Below are 16,434 nucleotides of genomic sequence, written 5' to 3'. Positions count from 1 at the left end.
ATACTTCTTAAGCAGAGTATGAGTTGATATTTAATAAACTTTAAAAGACTCTCCATTAAGAGACTCTAAGCTTCTTAGGGGGAAATCTTATCTTTATATTTGCATCCTCATGATTTATGCATGTACATGGTAGGCACAAAAAAAGTCACAAATAAATTAATAAATGAAGAATTAAAAAAGAATATGATACAACACACAGAGAAATGGATAAACAAAAACAAATAGTAATGCTTCACATAACCTTACCTGCACAAAAATACTCAACTATAAGATTCCAAAGATGGCTTCTATAAATTTAATTCTTCTTTTTTCTTTTGAGAAAGATTAGCCCTTAGCTAACTACTGCCAGTACTCCTCTTTTTGCTGAGGAAGGCTGGCCCTGAGCTAACGTCTGTGCCCATTTTCCTCTACTTTATATGTTGGACGCCTACCACAGCATGGCGTGCCAAGTGGTACCATGTCCCCACCCAGGATCTGAACTGGCGAACCCCAGGCCGCTAAGAAGTGGAACGTGTGCACTTAACCGCTGCACCACCGAGCCGGCCCCATATAAATTTAATTCTGATATTAAAATTTGACTGTATTGAAAATAAATGAGTATATCATGCAAAGAAGTCTTACATTTAGAAACTTTTTATGTATATAACAATGAACATTTTTAAATTAAATTACAAAATACAATGGTTTTAAAGTAATGACACCATACATCAGAGGCCACTTCATAAAAAAAAGTCTATTAATGTGGAACAAAATAATATGCTGAAGTTTTGGGTTATTAAAACTGATTTTATAGTGTTTTCACAATTTTCTGAAAATGAAAAAAAATTCAATTTGCACAGGAACTTTGATTTTTTTATCCAATTGACCTATGTCCCTGTGTATTTACAAACATTATGGAAATAGCCATTATTCCAATAAAAATAATCTTCAATAACTAATAGAATTTATTTTCCTATTCACACAATTTGGTTTCAAAAGGCATATCCTCACGTAAAATGATTGCTGCACTAACCCATTGTCCAGGTTCCGCTTACAGTGATTTCCCCATGTCTCTGCATTTGTGGGATAATTTATTACACCTATTTTCTCATTGTGACTCATTTGTCCTTTCCCAAGTTAATCTCCCATCTCAAAAATGTACAAAATAAGACTTTTGCAGTATGCCACTCTATGCTAAAATAACCGGCAATCTCTTTCAACCCAAATTCAAAAAAGGAAGACTATGTTGTCAATTTCTGGGCTCTGAAATCAGCTGCCTCTGAGTTCAAGCCCTACCTCTATTACTTGTAGGTTGTATATCTTTAAAAAAGTTATCTAATCTCAATAAACTTGTTTCCCCGTGTGTAAAATGACAAAGATAAAAATGATGCCTATGTCACAAGTTTTCTGTGACGGTTAGAAGAAATATTGTACATAAAATTTTTTTGGCTATTTTTTTTATTGTGGTGACACTGGTTTATAGCATTATATAAATTTCAGGTATATGTCATTACATATTTTGATTTCTCTGTAGATAACATCATGTTCACCACCCAAAGGCTAATCACAGTCCATCACCACTCCTTTACTCCTCCTCCTTCCTCTCTTCCCCTCTGGTAACCAGCAATCCAATCTCTGTTTCTATGTGGTTTTTTGTCATTGTTTTTATCTTCTACTTATATAAGATCATACCATATTTGACTCTCTCCCTCTTACTTATTCCACTTAGCATAATACCCTCAAGTTCTGTCCATGTTGTCACAAATGGCCAGATTTCATCATTTATTATGGCTGGATAGTATCCCATTGTGTATATATACCACAATTCTTTATCTATTCATCCCTTGATGGGCACCCAGGTTGCTTCCAAATCTCGGCTATTGTGAATAATGTTGTAATGAACACAGGCATGTACCTTTATGCATTCATGTTTTTAAGTTCTTTGAATAAATATCCAGCAGTTGAATACCTGGATAACATGGTAGATCTATTATTAATGTTTGAGGGCTCTCCATACTGTTTTCCTAGTGGCTGCACCAGTTTGCACTTCCACCAATAGTGTACGAGGGTTCCCTTCTCTCCACGTCCTCTCCAATACACAAGTGAAGGGATGGAAAAAGGTACTCCATGAAAAGGGCAAAGAAAAGAAAGCTGAGGTAGCAATTCTTATATCATACAAAATAAACTTTAAAACAAAACTGTAACAAGAGACAAAAAAAGGAGCTACATAATGATAAAGTGAACAATCCAACAAGAGGATATAACACCTGTAAATATCTATGCATCCAACATAGGAGCACCTAAATATATAAAGCAATTATTAATGGAGATAAAAGGAGAAATAGACAGAAACACAATAACAGTAGGGGACTTTTACACTCCACTTACACCAATGGATAGATCATCCAAACAGAAGATCAATAAGGAAACATTGTCCTTAAACAACACAGTAGACCAGATGGAATTAGTAGATACCTACAGAACATTCCATCCAAAAACCATAGAATATACATTCTTTTCAAATGCTCATGAACCATTCTCCAGGATAGATCACATAGTAGGCCACAAAACAAGTCTCAATAAATTTAAGAAGATTGAAATAATTCCAAGCATCTTTTTTAACCACAAAGGTATGAAACTAGAAATCAACTACAGGAAGCAAACCAGAAAAGCTACAAATGTGTGGACGTTAAACAAGATGCTACTGAACAACTGGGTCAATGAAGAAGCCAAAGGAGAAATCAAAAAATACTCGGAGACAAATGAAAATGAAAATACAACATGCCAAATTCTATGGGACACAGCAAAAGCAGTTCTAAGAGGGAAGTTAACAGCAATTTGGGCCTACCTCAACAAACAAGAAAAAATGCCAAATAATCTAACAGTGCACCTAAAGGAACTGTAGAAAGAGGAGCAAACAAAGCCCAAAACTAGTAGGAGGAAGGAAATAATAAAAATCAGAGAAGAAATAAATGAAATAGAGACAAAAAAAGTCAATGAAACCAAGAGTTGGTTTTTTGAAAAGTACATAAAATTCTTAATACAGTGCCTGGCACTTACTAAGAGTTCAATATGCTGCTATTATCTGCTTCTAATGTTTATACCACTGTCCATTAAAAAGCATCAGTCACTTTACTACCTCTCATCTTTAATAAGTTCAGTCTTTAAAAAGGTCTTTGTTAAGTGCCAATCATATGACTATTACTATGTTAAATGCTGTAGACAATAACCAGAAAACTGAAAATACAGTGTTTGGTTCTCCAATTTTAATGATCAAAATTATAATAATTGTAAAAGTTCGCAATAATTACATGCAGAGTGAACATGTAGATAAATGAGGGTATTTCATGAGAGATCTTACGTCATTTCTTAGCTATAATATAGATTTTTCACTCTTATTTCCTTCACGAGAGCTTTTGTTTTAATGCAAAAATCCTGCTCCCAGCTCCCAGAATCTCCCGCAGGATCACACTCCCATCCACCCTTTTGCATACCATATAGCAAACAGACTAGTAAAATAATGTCTTATAATTAGAAACACTTTCCTTGAAACTCCACTAAAGCTTTCTCAAATTTTAATTAAAGCCATGCTTTTGTGAGATGTACTTTCAAATGGTAAATTCATCAATTAAAACTCCATTCAAAAATGTTGGAGAACATCTCTGAGGTACAAATTTTCCTAAATAAGGTAAATATAAAGATGCTTTCCTTGTCTTCTATGAGCCCAGAGTTTATTAGAGAAAATAAAACAGCATTGTGCAAAGACATAATTGCAACAAAGTGTTAAAGGTGATATGATGAACAAGTTACAAGTTACACACAAGATGCCAAGAAAATACTGATGACTTCTGCCAGAGGAGGGAAAATCAAGAATGTTTCATCGGGGGAGCATCAGCTGAGCTGCTGAGGTGGGGAGTGTGTATATTTGAACAGACATAGATCATGGTGTTAGGGGTGGAATACTGTCAACTGCTACGGCCAGAAAAGGTGACAGGAGCTGTTAATGACATGCAAAAGAATTTGAACTTTGTGCAATCAGCAAATAGAATTATGGAATCTCATGGTTGAGAGTGACATGGTCAGATTTGTTTTAAGAAAGACTATGCAGAGGAGTGTGGCAGAGGGATCTGAAAGATGCAAGATATTCTTTAGAGACAGCAGTTGAGGAGTCGGCCCCGTGGCCGAGTAGTTAAGTTTGTGCGCTTTGCTGCAGCGGCCCAGGGTTTCGCTGGTTCGGATCCTGGGCGCGGACATGGCACCGCTCGTACGGCCACGTTGAGGCCATGTCCCACATGCCACAACTAGTAGGACCTGCAACTAAGATATACAACTATGTACTAGGGGGGATTTGGGGAGATAAAGCAGAAAAAAAAAGATAGACAATAGTTGTTAGCTCAGGTGCCAATCTTTAAAAATAAAAAAAAGAGACAGCAGTTGACGGAACAGTTTTAACAGCATGTGTCTGAAATGTTCTGGACTGGATGCTCTTGCTTTCAAGGCTGGAAAATTTAAATATCTCAGGTCAAATGGGACATAAAATTAAATATCATATTGATTATAAGCCATTACTAACTATATATAATATTTTATATTGACTAATTATTACAGCACATGTACATTATTTTTCTAGGAAAAATGAATGAGCACATTAAAGTCTAAAACTATTATTTCAAAGATGAACTTAGCAAAGTGAATTTTAGAATTAATCAAATCTCTGGAAACTTATAGTAAAAGCTATCATAATGGCCATGGGGCATTGAAAGATTCTGAACTCTTTTGTGAGTCGTGAAATATTAAGCTATGTTTGACATAGTTTCAGTGTTACATGTATTCACATAAATTCCAAATTTTTGGCTAATAGTTAGAGTGGAAAATTTCCCATTAAATCAGAATGCTTTATTACTGGGACAGAAGTTTTAACCAGATAGAAAAACAGTTAAAATGTGTAGTCTGTAATGACCTATATTCTCCATATTTTTCCTCATACGAATTTCATGGAAAACCATGTACATTTAAAAATTCTGGACAAGAAACATAGTGTATTACACTATAAGATTTGATTAAGTAATTAATTATTAAACATTAGAGTAGGCAATGAAGCACAAATGAGAAGTGTGACTTTAAAATTATAAATTCAGAATACAAACATAATGAAAAGAAGATTATTAAAGAATACAAAAATTTATAATTATTTTTAAATAATGCTTCTTGTTAGGAAATTTCAGCTTTGTCACTGGCAATTGTTTTTGTGGAGACATGGAAGACAGAAAAAGTCTTATTTTACTGCTTAGTTATCAGAGGGCCAAGAGTCAGAAAAAAACACATGAAAATGCTTCCCGCGGTCTCCTCACAGCATCTTTCACCGTCTATTATGAGGCCAAATGGTCAGTTTGCTCATGAGATGAGGCGTAGTGTAGAAGTTAAAAGTCCTCTATTTCCTGAAGGTTTCCAAATAAGGGTTCATTAGAGCTTTCTTTTGCTACTATTTTTCTTTTAAGAATGTAGACATATTTATTTATCATACACTAAGGACTGGTTAATAATGATTTTAGAAACCAAATCCAATGCAGATTGAAACATGCACATATTCAGTGGCAGTTGCCTTCTCCTTAGTAGAGGGAGCCACACACAAATACTTGGCTGTTGCTACTTTAATTAGAAAGGACCCTTTTCATAATGTCTCCGGCTCTGGAGGAATTATGAACACACGGATTGGAAGAGCTAAGAAAGCTTATTTAACTAAGCTGTCAACAGCAATCTCTCAGATCTGTTTGAATTTATCAGGAGACAGGGATCTATTTGAAATGCTGACAATAAACACAGAACCAGTTCCAACAGTGTTACATTTAATACACAGGGAAATACTATAAGGTTAAAGGGAGTTGGCAGTATCTATAGTAAGTGTACCTGCCCTTGGACCCAGCAATTTCACTTATAGGATTATATCCAAAAATTATGCACAAAGGCATATTACAATTTCTACCGCAGCATTTTTTGTAATAGCGATTGTTTGGAAACAACTTACAGATATATTTATAAGGAGAGGGCCAAATAAATAAGTGTTTCAATTAGGCGATTCAGCAGTATAAAAGAATAAAGTACCCTATTTGTACTGATATGGAAAGATTTCCAATATACATTAAGGAACAAGAAGACGCAAAGCAATACACATAATGTGGTTCAATGTAATTGTGTTACTTTAAGCAGGTGTCTGTATGTGTGTGTGTGGGGGGTGGGTGTGGGTGTGTGGGTGGGTGCTCATGGGTGTAGAAAAGGCCCTGGAAAATTAAATTATGGGGAGAACTGTTTATCTCTAGTAAAAACTTAGAGGGGTGGAGGGAAGGGGGACATTCACAGCTTCTATTTTTTTTTTTTTTAACAGATTCTTGCTTGTGTACTTACTTGTGTAATTAAAAAAATGAAAGTAATATAATTCCTCTTTCTATTCCCACTCCTTATGAATGAAACTTAGACACTTGCTTTATTTATTATAACTTTTAAAAGAATTTTTTATTAGCAAAAACGTGAGATTTCAAGACACGATATAAACATGCCATCGCCACTACAACGTATCTATAGTACTGAAAGAAGTATTCCTCCTAATTTATCATTGTACCTTCACTAGTATGGGCCAGTTTGGCAGGTGAATATATATATGGATATATATTTTGATATAAATATATATGTACATATATATGTTTTTTTGTACAGGAATCCCAAGCATTAGGATTGAGTTGATGATGAATTATTTTCACGCTATGAAGAGAAACAAAATAGTATGATGTTTAAGAGCACAGTATTTAAAGTCAGATAGATCTTTGGTTTGAATCTCAGTGACTACGCAACCTTGGGCAAATTTGTTAAACATTCCGTTAATCCTCGTTTTTTCTTGATTAAAAAATGTGTATCATACTATTCACTTATTGGAGTCCTAGTAGGATTAATACAGACAATACATGTGGAAAGTCCTACAGCATAGTGCCTACCATATAATAAATTCCTGTAAAATTTAGAATTTTTTAGTGCTTTTTCATTGGTTATATTAATAGCCTGTTTTCCTCAATAAGTTATATAATCTCTAAAACAACACAAGGAAATGTTATTCTATGAATTTTTCAACAGTGAATGTATTTGCAAAACTGTTTAACTCTCTAATAGCATCGTTAGATATTCAATATAGAAATATAACTATTTTAGTATGAGAGAGCTGGAGGTTAGCATTGGAGAAACATATTTTATGTAATTCTTTTATTTTAATTGATTATGTGCACAGTGACATGAATCACTGATGTGTAGGGTACATGTGGGAAATAACGCAAAGTAGATTACAAGATTGAACACAGGAAAATTGTTTTCCACTATTGAATTTACTAATTTCTTTCTAAAATGAGTTTTTCATTACAGATTTTCATTTGCGTTCAGGCCATAGCTTCGTAATCAATAAAGTAATTCACACTATGGGAGAATGAGAAAAAGAGACTGAAGGTTGGTATAAAGATTATGTTTAAGCAACTGATGACGAATCTAGGTTAATAAATCTTTTATTACAATTTTATTGTAATATTGACAACCTACTTTAAGAAATTAGTAGCCAGAGTAAAAACAAGGCTCAATCCTAGTAACATTAACAGTTGAATGACAATCTTAGTTCATTTGGTTTATCCTCTAATGGAAACAGAATTAAGACTTTGTTTTTTCTCCCCACAGTGTGGGAATTGAAAAAAACTGATATATTAAAATATGTTAAGATTTCTTGTAACAAGATGAATAAATGGAATTGAGACTTTAAAATGCATTTTAAAAATATCAGTTATGTCATTGCTATACATATATGCCTAGGCGACAGATGCTTATAGGCTTGCCATTTGAGCATTTGACTATGGAAATGGCTGTTTCATTTTCACCAAGAGTAGTTTGTAGGATGGTTAATCATATTTGTCTTCTTATATCTGAATTAGCACCTCTAGTCGACCTGAAATTATTCATCACTCAAATTCTATGTCGTAGAATTTTATGGCTTACGTTGTCCATTTAGATGTTAGAGTATAGTTATGAGTCTTTTTAGAAAACAAAATTATATCTCCCAAAAGAATTAATATATGAGCAGTTATTTTAAAAAATACGGAAAGGAAAAGAAGAATTGAAACACTTCTTGGCTCAGAGCACAAACAATTTTTACCTTTAGAACTAATCCCATCTAGTATTTTGCTTCAAAGTTTTTTGCATAATTTTGAAAATATATGTAGAATTTCAGGGGCTTTTTTAAAGAAATATATTGTTTTAAATTATTATTAAATTAAATATTTAAATATTAACATATATTAACTAGGACATATAGAAGATTATAAAGAAGAAACTAATAGCCATTCATACTAGTATTAAATGCTCACAACCGTATTAATATATCATTGTAATTCTTTAATCTTTTTCTTTATATATTTTTACATAGTTAAAATTTTACACCTATTTAAGAATAGTAAACAGAGAAGAACATTTACAGGTCTTACATACAATATCATATGTGCTGATTTATTGACAAATGATATTGGATATTTTCATTCAGGAAGTTTTAAAGTACATAAAAAAAATTCATTACTCAAGTTTCTTGACACAAAAGTAAACTTTAAGTTACCCAGCTCAACTCTACCTTTCTGAGGGAAATAAACAAGAACCAAAATTTGTTGGCAATTATTCTTATAAACTCCAAACTGTGTAAATGTTATAGCCGTCGTAAGCAAGTTCATGAATGGGGGAATCCAGTTACTGCTTCAAGTGACTATAAACAATGGCTAATATATTCTACTTGAACATTGGATACAGTCTTATTAACATATTTTTGATTCTAGAAAATTCAGTGGTACGAAAGAAGAAGAGAGCTTTGTAAAGTCCAACTTTACTGCTCAAATTCAAAATCAACATGAGAATACCTAAATCCTACTGGTTTCTTGAATCTGGAATCAAAACTACGTAAAAGAATTCTAGTTCTTTTTCACCATGTGTTTCCATTCTTGGCTCTTAATTCATCTCTAAAATGAGTTAGTGGATATCTTTAAGTATTTTTTTAAAAGAAAAAGCCTTGTTTTATTTCCAGAGAACTTACATATCAGAATAAACTATTTTATTTTTCCCCTGAAAAATAAAGAGAACTTTTGTGAACTGCTATTATGGGACAACACATGTCCCTACAAAAGTCCCCAGATGTTTTCTCATTATCTTCCTTTTTAAAAAAAGTATTATGCAGTAGAAGTCTGATATCAGTCTGCTCATTTTGTTTGTCAACCTTTTTGTAGTACGTTAATTTGTACTATTTCTGCTTAGACTGTGGTAAGAATTTAAGAAAAGAGAAAAAACAACTTCATAATACAGAAATGTTACATTCTACATGCCACTTTCTGCTGTTCCCTCTATCTGGAATCTTCCCCACCCTTTTTTCATCCCCTATCTGCTATCACCTCCTCTATGGAATATCTCCTGAAGACATCACCCCCAAGATTTAGGATAACTCCTGTCTTTCCCTATGTTGTGTTTCTACTGTAATCTTTGCACACTGCTAAAGTCATATCTGTAACATTTTACTGATCTAATTTGGGCATATTTACCTTCTACTTAGCTTGCCTTAAATAGTAGTGCAAGAATATGGACTTACTAATCTTTTCTTTTAACACAATGTCAGGTGCATAGTGAAGCTTCAATAAATGCTGAAAGAGCAACAGCAATATTTAATATCTAGGGCAACACAGACTAAACAATCACTTAGTGATATTTCTAAAAATTCTTGAGAACAGCTACCAGGAAAGTATTTCTAACCGCAAGATGTGTTTTTGTCGTACTTCCTGTGCTAATTTTTTTCTGTTTTTGTTAAGCCGGATAGGAAATTGCCATCATTGTGACTAGTACAGATACCTAGTAATTAGTGTGAACTCTGCATTTGAATGAAAGGATAAATATATGGTAATGAATTATATATAACAGACTTTTTCATTCTAACTTTAGAATTTAATAACAAGCAAGAAAAGTAATTCTTACTTAAAGAGGAAAACATATTCTAACTGAGCATATTATTGAAATAACAAAACATATTTATGTATATATCATACTCATCTACTCAAATTGGTACTTGGTACTACTGAATTTGAGTTAAAGTTTACCTGATTTTTACTGTATAAAAATGTGTGTAAATTTTATTGAGATAGTGTGGTACAGTCTTTTATATTATACTAGTAATTGTGCATAAATTCTTGCATGATCTCTTTGGGTAAAAGTAATCACTTTATTACCTCTTCATATTAGTAATAGAAATATGATCATTAATGTCCTTCAATACTATTGCTTTACCCAAATTTTAAGTTGATTTGAAAGCACCAAATTTTTACGTCTCTCTGATAAACTGAGTAGACTGGAATGCGTGAAAAGTCAGAGATTTAGAAAGAGGACCTGTCATTTATCATACCTATATCGCATACTTGCAATATCCTGGACCTGGGCATGTCTCTTAATCTATCTGATCTTCAGTTTCCTTATTTGCATGGTGAGAATAGTGATAATTATATTCTTATCTACCTCATGAGTTTTGTGGAAGATTTAACAAAATATATTTTACAGTCCTCTGAATTAGTTATCAACATCATCATTACTCTTTCTTTCTTCTCCACAACTCAAAACAGCTTTCATGACCATAACTCTCCTTAGCACTAACTCCTGTATTCTTGCTAAAGTCATGAGTTCAACGTTTGGTGTTATTGGTTCCACTCTAGCCAGGCCTTTTTCAGCTCACTGGAAAGAAACTAGAAATCTATACGAAAATGATATTCTAAAAGAGAAGTTGGTAAATAAAGTACATTTCTCATCTTAGTTAGCTTCAACATTGAAAAAGACTGCTCTTTCTTCCCAATCCTCATCTCAATTTTACTATTTTTATAGTCAGTGGCAGGAAACCTCCAGTCTGTCAGTGCTACACATTTTCTATCTGCATTGAAGCTTAAAGTGAACCAGAAAAATAAATCTTGCTGGTCCTCATTGTGAACCCTATGGACTAGCCTAGCCTCTATAATTTTCCACTTCACTACCACCTATAGCTACAAATGGACAGTACAACTTGGCATCATAAAAAAAAAAAAAGCTTAAATGGAAAACAATTACATTTGTTCCTATCAATATCTGAGCCTTTTGTACAAAATGCAACAATAATCATATTTTGTAAAACCGTTTTCATTTTTGTGGCATCCTGAAGCTTTTGCTATGTCAGCAACATTCTTGCTGCTCATCAGAAAATACTGAATGCTGCCCTGAGGGCCTGTGCAGCCTTCTAAAAAGCAAAGTAGAAAAACAAATTGAGGAAGCATTAAAAAAGGCAAGCCAAGCAAGTCAGAGACACATAGTGGCACATGTCAGACAGATGAACAGTGCACTCCAAGACTTCCCTCATGTTTTCCCTAAAGTGAGGTTGAGTGTTGGATGCAAACCCATGTGAGTTGGAGAATGTAATTTACTGTTGCATTCTAACTGTTGATTTAAAAATGGACTATTAAATAACGTAGAAGTTAAGCTTAGTGCCTGGCAGAGAATAATGTGGGCACATTCATAGGTAGGGGTATGGTTTTCCTTTTCACCATTCCCTTATATGACCAGAGAATAGTTTGCTTTGGGGAAGTGTGATTTTACCCTGAGGAGCTGGAGGGAGAGAACTGAGCTCATTAACATTTTGTAGTTTGTTGCCTACAGTCCAAGTAACCTTCCAGAAACATGAAGAATTTGTGATAACACGCACAAGCATATGCACTCTATGCAAACAGCTCTATGGTGTAATAATTCACTTGTCACTTCATATCAACATCAATTCTTTAATAAATTAGCATTTTTCTTGAGTTGATGAAAAACTAGCATACAAATTCCCACACAGTGTCTTCCCAAGAAGAAATGTAATGAAGGGTTTGTACAACTAATACTCTGTTTCCATGAGCAATGATTTGAGATAAATAATAGATATGCATAGTGTTACAATGGCAGAATCTTTATTTCCATGTATACATGCATATGCATGAGGTAGTAAAGAGAAGTAGATAGTCCATTAGATCCAAAGAATATTTGTCCCCAAATTATATGTCTTCTAAACTTTGCACTATATTTAAATTCTGATATTAGATCAGATTACATCTGTCTGAGGCGTCTCTGGCACAAACTAATTCTCTATTTTGCAACTGGTCTTCACAATGTCAACATTTATTTTTTTCTGCTGCGTTTCTTAAATACCCTAAAAAATTTTGATTTAGCTCAGTTATAAAATATTTCAATCCATTAAATAACAAAACTAACAAGTGGCATTATCCTCACTTCTCACTTAAATGATAAGACAAACAAAAAGAGTCTATAGTCCTTTGATAAAGGACAAAGTAAAGTTTGATGTGCTCATTTGCATTTTTGCAACCAAAGAGCCCACAGATTACATTGTAGGTCTGGATAATGGCAGGAAAGTTCTTGGGCAAGATTTCAGAATGCTGTGGGAAAGAAATACAAATATTCATGGGCTGATAGTTTCCCTGTGGCATCAAGTTCAAGATTTCTGCAATGCAAAAATGCACACATACAAAAAAAGACAGTGTAGTGGTTGCTTGCCCTCTTTCTAAAAACATCTCACTAAATACTCAAGTGATATAATATGAAGTTTTCAAGAAATACTCTACATATAAGAAGCTCAGAATCCAAAGGGAAAAAAGAAATATGGATACAACATCAAGAAGTAGGAAGTATTAAGTAAATTAAGAGAAGTATAGATAAAATAGTAAGAGTTCAAAAAAGTGAAGAAGAATTTTTGACTGAAAATGGGGTTCAGAGAAATCTTCAGCAAGAAGGCAACAATTGGTGACCTAAAAATTAAATTTTAAAATGTGGGAATGGATAAGAGAAGATAGCAAATCCATGCAGATTAAAATGTGAGGCAAAGGTGGGGAAGAGTACTTTTCTTAAACTAATGCACAGAATATCCCAAGCCTGATCAGGAAAGGAAATATGTAAGAAAGCAGGTCCACATACAAAGCAATTTATAATTAGGCCTTTGAGAAATAAAATAAACAGTCTTGCACCAAATAACATCCTGCTTGGCCTTATGTATTTCTAAATAGTTCAATCCCTAAATTCTCTAACCAGGGGTAGGGATTCTAGAACTGACAAGCAGACTGGTTTTTACTTCCTTAGTACTCAGTTTTACCCATAAGACATGGTTGATGCCACTCAATGTTGAGTTCCGAGGGAGAGTCCAGCAGAGCTTCCGTGGAGATCTGCTGCACTTCCCCAGGAGCTATCTTCAGGCACAGGGATGCTGACGCTGGTGTTGGTGTTGGAAAATTGCATAGTTCTCCTGGAACTATCCTCTTTGCTAACAATGTGAGTTTCTATACCTTGGGTCTGGCCTCAACCAGAGGATTTGCCAAGCAAGTCCAAGTCCAGGCGATACCAGGCCCTCTTCTCGCGGTTGAACCAGGATATTTAAAAATCCTCCTTGTTCTGAAATTGTTCAGAGATAGGTGATTTCAATCCTGCGACAAAACTTGATGGAGGAGCATCAGACTTGACTTGGAGGATAGAGAGTTAGAATAAACTGTATGAACATTTGTTTCTAAAAATAGTGTTGTCCTACTTGACTGGCTGTTCTGCATTTAGTTGATTTGTAGATGGCAGCCCATCAAAGATTTTGGACCTCATTTCAGAAATGGTTATTATTCTTGGATTTTGTATGACCCTTTCTTTTCACCTGTCTACCCTCCAAGCAAACTGAATTCCTTAGCTACTTTTTCTTGACTGTCTGGAATACTGCCATTCATTCTGCTGGCACACAGTGTAGACTTACAGTAGTTTAAGGGCTGCATGTATGTGGAAGGGATGTAGCCCATTTCTGTGGAGTTGTGCCTCTTCCACCACTCATACTCTAATGTATCCAAAACACAGAGATAGTCAACCTTGTAGAACTTCAAAGTAATAAAGCTAGTTGAGTAACAGTCTTTGATTGTGATCACTTGCTTTGCATTTTAAAAGATGTGGAATTGCACACAAGCAAAACATTAGAAGAAAGCACTTTTACATCATTAAAGGTCAGAGAGAGGCCTTTGGAGTTGGCAGCTCAGATCCGCTGAGCCGCCATCTTGACACTCTCCAGATGAAGCTGCGAAGGTTTCACATTTCTTCCTCCAGTTATTGCAGCAATTGCTAAAGCTCCTGTCTCAAACAATCCAAGCTTCATTTGGGTGGCAACTTTGCAATGTGCTGCTTCTAGTTAGGTGACTTTGGGCAAAATGACAATCTGTATAAACTTCAGTGTCCTCAAACAGAAGATGCCAAGCCTCTGCCTTCTATATGGTCAAGAAGGGCGATGCTGGCCTGCAATGTATCCTGCACTGGTCCTTTGGCTCCTCTTAGCAGTCCAGCTGATTGGCATGGCTCCCCCACACATAGCTTGGAGGGAGGCAGCAAAGGGAGAGACTGCCTGAAGCAATGGGGCTCCCACCACAGTGGGCCTAGTTCTTTTTATTTCCTACGGGAAATTTTTTTTAACATTACCACGATTCATTATCACCAAACAGAACAATCTTTGGTTACTTTACCTCAGGAGTGGGAGTAGAAGTAAGACACTGGATGAAGAAACTGCAGTTTTGATTCAAAAGCATTGTTCAGGGCCTGTGCCTCCTCTCCCTGACGAAGGGCTCCTCAGCTCTCTGCCAAGTGTCACTTTCTCATGAAATGCAGAGTACAATCAAAAGTGCAGCTAATTTCAGAACTTGAGAAATAAATAAATAAAATACTTTTGAAGAGGCATTGGGTTCCCCTTCCCCGATTTTCGAAAACAGCAGGACTGCAACAGACCAACTGGATTTGGGTTGATACAGTTTTCTAGTTCAGGGCGGCAGGGGAAGTCCGGGTCTGAATGGACCTAGTCATTGAGCTCTGCGCAGGGCTGGCTGCATTTCCTCGCTAACACCTGGTCTACCCTAGGGCATTGTTTCATCATTTGTGATGACAGATCGTTTGCAAACAGCTGTCTTGATTTCTGCCCTTTGGCACCACAGCGCCCTGTTATGTCTTCCCTACTGTCTGCCTAAGCAAACATCTTCGGAAAGCCCCTGGGCTGGTAAGGAATCCTGACCTCTCCCCTAGTGTGGATCCTCCCACTTCCGGTTTAAGAACGGGACTTGCAAAACTAGCTTCTTGCTTCCCGTTTAGGGGCTGATCCTTTAGAAACAAATGGTAAAGAGCGAACAGTTTGGAAAAGCCATCAGAAATTTCTTGCTGTTGCCAAAGTTAAAGGAAGTATTAACCTGAACTCTGATAACAACAGTGAGAAGCAGACGGGAGAAATTGTAGCAAGTGAGAGGCTGAGGACTGGAGACGGCTTGGCATGTTTCTGACTGTGGGAGAGGAGGAGGAAAATATTTTTTCAGATGATTTGACTTGGTGATAAGACAGCTAGGCCTACCAAAAATGAGACTCTGGAAGGAGGAGCAGGCTGGAAGGGGAAATCATCCTATGGTTTTGAACTCCTTGTGTTTGAGTGGTCAGCAGGAAATCTACTAGAGATAAAAGTTATTATTCAACAGTTGGAACTATGCTCAGGAAGAAGTCCTGGCTAGAAATCTAAGTTTTGAATTTTGCTCAAAAAGTGGTTGTAGGAGAGGTCACCTTAGTACCAAAAGGTTGTAAAGAAGGAAGAAAAGAGAAGGTTGGATAGAGCAGTGGAAAGAACAATATTACAGGAGGGAAAGGAGATAACTAAGGTCTGTATCCTCTTTAGTGATGGTTTGTAAACGTGTAAACGTGAGAAAAACTTCAGGTAGGATCAGTATTAAATATTGAGAAAGAATACTACTTTGTCACCAACTTACCTGTTTCATTGCCAGTGAATACAGCTCTGTTTATAGATGTATAATTACATGTGTATAAATGTATAGGAATACATGCTACACTATTTATAATTTCAAAATTGCATGTAAATATGTGAATATGTAATACACATTTTGTATGTGAGTATATTTATCCATATATTCATATATAATAATCTTTACAAAAGGAATTATAGAGCGAAAATTATGTCTCTTCGTTTTAAGCATGAGTTGTTTGGTATGGTGTTACATCAAAATGATTTTAAATAGCTATGTCTTTGAAGTTTGGTTATAGTAGTCTCATATATGTGACCATTCAACACCTGGCTCTTCCAAAAAAGAATGCGATTCTGCCTTTAAAAACTGATGAAGTCTTGTTGAACCAGATGTGCCAATTTTGCGTACATTTGGGGCAAAAAGGAATTATAGAGAGAAAATTATGTCTTCTCATTTTAAAAATGAGTTGTTTGGTATGGTGTTACATCAAAATGATAGGGGTCCAATTTCGTTCTTTTGCCTCCAAATATCCAGTTTTCACAGAATCACTTATTGAAGAGACTGTCCTTTCTGCATCGAGTATTCATGGCTC

The 16,434-nt window shown here is 35.2% G+C and overlaps 1 protein-coding gene across 13 annotated transcripts in view; it reads left to right on the top strand.

The window, feature by feature from the left end:
* The window catches only part of MGAT4C (MGAT4 family member C), a 691,584-nt gene that overhangs the window by 660,732 nt on the left and 14,418 nt on the right, over positions 1–16,434 (top strand). For 4 of the 13 annotated variants that reach the window (XM_070600669.1, XM_070600667.1, XM_070600670.1 and 1 more), the window contains one exon: positions 7,384–7,464. The exons of 7 other annotated variants lie outside the window; for them this stretch is intronic. The gene's annotated coding sequence lies outside the window, so the exon portion shown is untranslated. Of the gene's footprint in view, positions 1–7,383; positions 7,465–14,961; positions 15,098–16,434 lie in introns of those variants that run through there. 2 more of the 13 variants (XM_008531066.2, XM_070600672.1) reach the window with 2 other exon arrangements.

Source organism: Equus przewalskii, chromosome 29 (assembly GCF_037783145.1).
Source record: "Equus przewalskii isolate Varuska chromosome 29, EquPr2, whole genome shotgun sequence".
Taxonomy (NCBI): domain Eukaryota; kingdom Metazoa; phylum Chordata; class Mammalia; order Perissodactyla; family Equidae; genus Equus; species Equus przewalskii.
This window is presented reverse-complemented; position numbering and strand designations above follow the sequence as displayed.